The sequence below is a fragment of the Anoplopoma fimbria genome, chromosome 16 (genome assembly GCF_027596085.1).
Source record: "Anoplopoma fimbria isolate UVic2021 breed Golden Eagle Sablefish chromosome 16, Afim_UVic_2022, whole genome shotgun sequence".
NCBI classification, from domain to species: Eukaryota; Metazoa; Chordata; class Actinopteri; order Perciformes; family Anoplopomatidae; genus Anoplopoma; species Anoplopoma fimbria.
The window spans coordinates 22,564,714-22,571,086 of NC_072464.1; positions in this window are offsets into that span (position 1 = coordinate 22,564,714).

Genomic DNA, 6,373 nt, shown 5'->3' on the forward strand with positions numbered 1-6,373 from the left:
CACAGCACAGTAGTTGTGAGTTTTCATCCTGTGAACCGTTTGTGGTTAAGCTCAGGCAACTTAAACTCTGCTCTAAGTTTATGTTAAGAGAAGTTCATGGATCTGGGTCAGTGCTGGAAAAAAGCACTTTTTAAATACCATCGTGCACCAAAAACACCATCATGAGTCAGCAGCCAGGAGTGGATATGATGGGAAAAACAACTGAAAGACATTCACAGTTATCTTCAATGACTTTTTGGAATTGGCAGTGATTACAGTGACATATAGGTGTGTCATTGTGATCAATTCTGCATTACAGTTTTATGAAGTTAGTTGTATATTTTATGTATGAAATGCGTATTTTGGTCATTAGGGTAAATACTGGGACTGCAGTTAACTTATTTTGATAACTGATTATTCTGTGGATTATTTTCTTGATTAATCAACTGATTTTTTGGTCTATTAAATACCAAATTATAACACCCAAGAAGATGTCAAACCTGAAAATATTCAGTTTTCTGTAAAGACAATGAAAAACAAAGAAAAATCTGTAAAATTGGAGATCTGAACTGGAGGATTGTTTAACATTTTTGCTCCATAAATGAGTCAATAAATGAATAAAACAGGTATGAATTATCATCTCTTGGTGAACTAATAGATTACACGCCCAGTTGTTTCAGCCCTTGTCAGAAATAACACAAATCAAAGGCCCCTTTGTAAAAAACAAGGTAGAAGGTATATTTCACAACTCTGCAAAATGATTTCATATTGAGCACCCTGCTGTGTCGTAACTTCCACACAAAGACCTTTTGTAACAACACATGTTCTGACATTGTCAGCTCACTACTTCATCAGAGATGACTCCAACAGGAAACGATTCGAGGTGTGAGCAAGTGTCTGTCAAGCTGTAAAGCAGATTTGAGTACTTATAAGTGAACTGTTCTTCATATATAATCAATAAAGCATTCTTTTTTTTACTTAAAAGTTTTCTGAATCCGCTCTCTTGTTTTACAGGATATGATTTTACAGAAGAATTAAACGTTCAGACTAAATATTGTTGTAGATATTTGATACTTCCGTTTAATGTGTAGAAGGATCATAATCTAGTTTCTATTTTAATCGTTTTGTGCTTAGCGACCGGACAAAACAGACCGTTTGTATCCATGTACATAAAACCAACAGATTGTACTTCCTGATTAGTTCACGTCTTACCATGATACTGGTCTGGTCATTTTGAATATTACTGGTTTATTATAGGTTCCTATAGAAGATTCATATCTCAGGTATACTAATCTTACAATAAGATCACAACCAATGCAGTTTAGCATGCTTCAGGAATAAATCTATTAATCGGAATAAGAAGAAAGAGACTAACAAACCAACATATGAATAAGGGGGGTACTGATACCTATTTCTTTCCACTTCGAGCACAAATTTTATGTCAATTAGTCTTTTTTTTATAGTCAAGTTGAAGCTCAACACTGCTGCAGTCGAGGTTTCCATGTATGGTTTAAGGCAGGTGTGGAGTGGAGCAGAAAAGTAAGCTACTTTTTTTCTGGTTGCCATGCCTTTGAGTTGTTTTTAGTGATAAACAATGCAGGCCAGCCTCCTCCCTGCTGGCACCGTTAACGCCGGTCCAAACTGCAGAAGAGTGAAATAAAACCTGCAGTAAAACCAACGGAAATCTGGCAGAGATGGATTTACCAAAACCCCTCAGCCGGCCTCCCAGCCGTGAGACCTGAATGTGGAGTATTGTTGTTTCACTGTTGACTAATTACGCTGGTTCCTGGCTGTGTGTGTGTGTGTGTGTGTGTGTGTGTGTGTGTGTGTGTGTGTGTGTGTGTGTGTGTGTGTGTGTGTGTGTGTGTTTGTGTGTTTGTGGGGGGGGGGGGGGGTATGTACTGTACCGCAACTGTGTTCACCTCTCAACGTTGGCTGCAAACATATATTGCTTACTCACATTTGCTGAGTCATCTATTAAAATAAACTCTTTTGTGACCTTTTCTTTTTTTCCATCAGTGAAATTTAAAATAAAAATCAAACAATCCGTCAGTTCAAAACAATATAAACCTCGACTGGACATGTCGTACTCCTCCTCCGACTGACTCACTCTGATATTCTTACTCAGGTATTAGTAGGGCGGCTCAGGCCTTTTAATCATTTAAGGATTAGTCATTTAGCATCCCAGGCTGTGGTCAAACAGTCAAAAATATGTGTCCTTTACAAAACATTTCCCTAGAACTCGATATTAAACGTTATTAGGAACAATGTGAAGGATGATTCATAATGACGACCGCAGTGCTAAGTGAAACAGACTGCAAGTAACTAAGGCTCGTTCGTCATAGCGACAGTGGATTCCATTGATATAGGCCTCTTTAAATGTTGCTGCAGCCAAGAATTGTTTTATTATTTCCTTTCTTTTCCTAAAAGATGGTCCAGAAAGGAGATAAGAAAGGAAGCATTGAAGCACATTTCCTCAGCATTTAGAGAACTGGACCAGCTCTAATCATGGCTGCTATATCCGGGTCTTTTCACTTGGTTAGGAAACCCTCTTTGGAGGAAAAAGGCCCAGAGTTCATGGTGAACTCCCCGACCTTTCCTGTTATGTCAACAGCAGGTTGCAAGTTCTGCTGACACAAAATATATCTCAATCCATGAAATGTTTTACTTCCTTAAAAAATCATTTTCTTTATAACGTAACCCAGTGCAACCCCGTCTCCTTAGATTCACGACTATGTACCACCAAGTCGTTTTATTGATTATGCTTGGGAGAAAGTGTAATTCCTTTTGTGGAAAGTTTTTCCAGTACACACCCTGCTATTTTCTTCTACCACAGATAAGTCAGAGAGAGGCGGTTGTTACAAAGTACAGGACACTTAAACGTTGGCGAAGTATCACGATTTTGGTTAAATATTGAAAAAGAAACACGTCCTGTTTTGTGTCCAACAAAGACCACAAACTTTCCCAAAACTTCAAAGGCGCTGGATTTGAAATTCAATGCTTTAATACAGCAGCAAACAAAACATTTGCAGAGAATCAAGTCACTCTCCCTTTGCTCGGAATGTTGAATTCAACATCAATGCTTTGAGTTTTCTTACCTTATTAAAAATACATCATGCTTTAGTTCCCACAAGTGTCGCCTATATTGTGGGTTAACTAAACGCTTTGTTGATAAAATCAGTATTAACCCAATGCAACTTTTGCAGATCATTTTTTTATAAAAAACAAACTTGTAATTGTATTTTAGTAAACAGGGTTGTCCCATGACCTTTTCTCTTCCTCTTTCTTCCAAACAAATGTTAAACTCAACTTATATCAACACTGAATAAATAAATAATGCTGTTATGTTATGAGGAGTAATATACATAATAGCCTCTAGGGGGCACTTTAAGCTTCTAGTTGTCAGAAACAATTAGCCTTCATTTTGAGAATGTTTTATCTAAATAATGCTATGTTTTTGCAACTAGAACATGATTCTAATCTCAGGGGTTTGTTTGACAAAATCTATGGAGGAAGAAGAAGAGAAAAAAAGTGATAGGAAACAGAAAGAGATGCTTAAAGTGGATGTCTGTTGTTGGTGTCGTGTCCAGATTCATTTCATTTAGATCTGCCAGAGGGTTTTTTTTCATATGAGCAGAGTTCACTGTGAAAAGCTGGAACACTAGATCCCAATACTGACTGGCTCATGAAACATGAGGCCGTGTTTACATTGGTGGTTTCCTAGCCGACGGAGGAAAGAGCCAGTGAGTCACACTTGAATGCTGACAGACTGGAGGTGTTATGTAAAAGCATGGAGGGTTCAGGTGTGGACGTACATAGCTGGTATGGCTGCAAGGAAGGGAACCTGCATGAAGAGAGGAGCCAAACTAAATAACACAGTGATTATATGTGTGTAGTTATTATCACTGTGAAAGAAAGACAATTAGTTCTGATCATTTGTTGGAGTATCGTTAGACGTTAATCAACAGTATCACCATCACACTACACCTGCCTCATTGTTGAGTCACCACCGTACTTCAAAGAAAGATGGTTTACACCCACATCATGTCGATTCCAGTCCGGATCATGATGATTAAAAACATGTGTTCATGCCAAACAAGAAACATTTGTATAATTTCTTACTGGACATCTCAGGGTTTTTTTTTTCTTCCCTTTTCATGTGAATTCAAGTGACAAAAGATTTTAAAAATAAATAAAAACTGAGCTCATGTTGCTTCAGGCTCCACAAAGGGGGTCATGAGTTTCTGTTTCTGTGTTTCTTTGGGAGGGTAATATGGTTTAAATCCTGCTGTTCACACCATCGCATTACAAAACCTCAGATACATTTTCAGCCGGTCTGTGTAGCGTTACGACCGTTTACATTTCTTGTGGGAAAGTAGACCAGGCTAAGTTATTTATCCCATCTGTCTCATGAGCCTGGTCAGAGACAGAGATCTGACATTAAGCTGTTTCATGGGGATGAAAACCGAAGGGCCGGCCAATACAGGGGCCGATTTGCATCTGTGGTGGAAGAAGAACTCTTTGAATAAAGTAAAAGTAGCGATACCACAATGTAGAAATATTTATTATGCATAGAGTTTTATGTTAATAGCTAGACAAATATAATAAATATACTATAAGTAGATCCATAACAAAATGTCCAATGTATGTTTTGAAAGTGAATAAAGTAGCATTCTAAAGGCTCTTTGATGTCCATGAATCGTTTCATGTAGAAATCTTAACAAATAGAAGCTTAAGTTGTGTGGGCAAATTACACAAATACATTTTTTAGATTGACTTAACATTGCAACTTAGTTGAACTATTCCTAAAAAAGGTTCCAGAACCGCCTTAAAAAGTTAAGTTAATTCAACAAGATGCTAAGTTGATCCAATTTGTATTATAGTTTGCATAACCAAAATGTATAAATTGATTCAACAAGATGCTTAGTTTAAACAACTTTTATTCTCATGTTTGTACAACTCAAGAAATCAGTTTGTTAGTTTAACTAGTTATTCTATGTTGCCTCAACTAGGATTAAGGTTTGTACAACTTGAAATGTATTGTTGATATCACAAAAAAACTTGTTGATTAAACTTAAACTATAAAGTTGATTTACCTATTTTGTCAGCTCTCATTTGTCAACTCAACTATTTATTTTAAGTCTAATGAACTTAAGTTTCTTAGCTTGCCTAACTCAACATTTAAGGCAGCCAAGTTATAAGTTATTTTAAATTGAACAAGTTTGTTAATTTGATGCTGCATATCAGCATCAAAATATACATAAAGTTCCAAAAATAAGATTACTCATTCTGCAGAAAGACTGTCTTTAAAAGTTGTATTATAATTTCTGATGCATTAATGTGTTTACAAATGATCAATTATTGCAGATTATTAGTGTTGCAGATGGTAAAGGCGGAGCTAATTTAAACTACTTTAGATACTTTTGTGTAGTTCAATCAAAAAAATCATAATTCATTTATATATTTTGTATTAATACTTTGAATCTGCAAAGTAAGTGATACTGATTCACCAGATTTCAGCTGATTAGGAAGAAGCCTGAGAACCAGTTCACAACCAAATAATACAAAAATATAAAACATGGAGAAACCAAATAAATCCTGCAGGTTATCGTTAGAATAAACATAAACACAAAGATCTGTCCTGATGCGGGTAAGCTGGTGTAAAGGTGTTCCATAAGAGGCACTACGACTAGCAAAGGACAGCAAAGAAGTCCCAAACGGGCCAGAAGACCACGATATCTGTTAAATTAAAAACATTGTTTTATGAGTAGACAGGTGTGGCATTTACTGACATCAGCCGTGACACGATCCTTTTTAAAATAAAGGAATACTTCCATCTGCTGGTGAAAACACAGAGATACACCAGGCATGGATGGAGTACTAATGGCTACTGTAGTTGTACTCCTGGGACCCTAAAGGAGATATGAAAAGATTAAGAGTAAGAGCTGAGGCTATGATCACAATTAAAACACTCACAAGAATTATTATAGTGACATCACACAAGTATTTGATTACAAAAACCAAATGATACATCAGTTTACTTCACTTAGCACTTATTGTATTCATATTAGTTTGTTGCACTTATTGTATTCTTATTAGTTTGTTGCACTTATTGTATTCATATTAGTTTGTTGCACTTATTGTATTCGTATTAGTTTTGTTTTGTATTCTTTTGTTTCTCTTTTGCTCTGTTTATGCTCTTAGATGCTTGTTTAAGAAAGGAGATGCACTTATGACTTCTGGTGACTAGTAGTTCGTTTGTAAACAATTTATCTTATTTTTTTAAATCTAATAATATACTTTTATCCTCTAGTTATATATTGTAATTATATTTTCAGACATGTTTGGTTCACAAAAAAATAAAATATTTTAAATAAGTAAGTAAGAAAAAAAA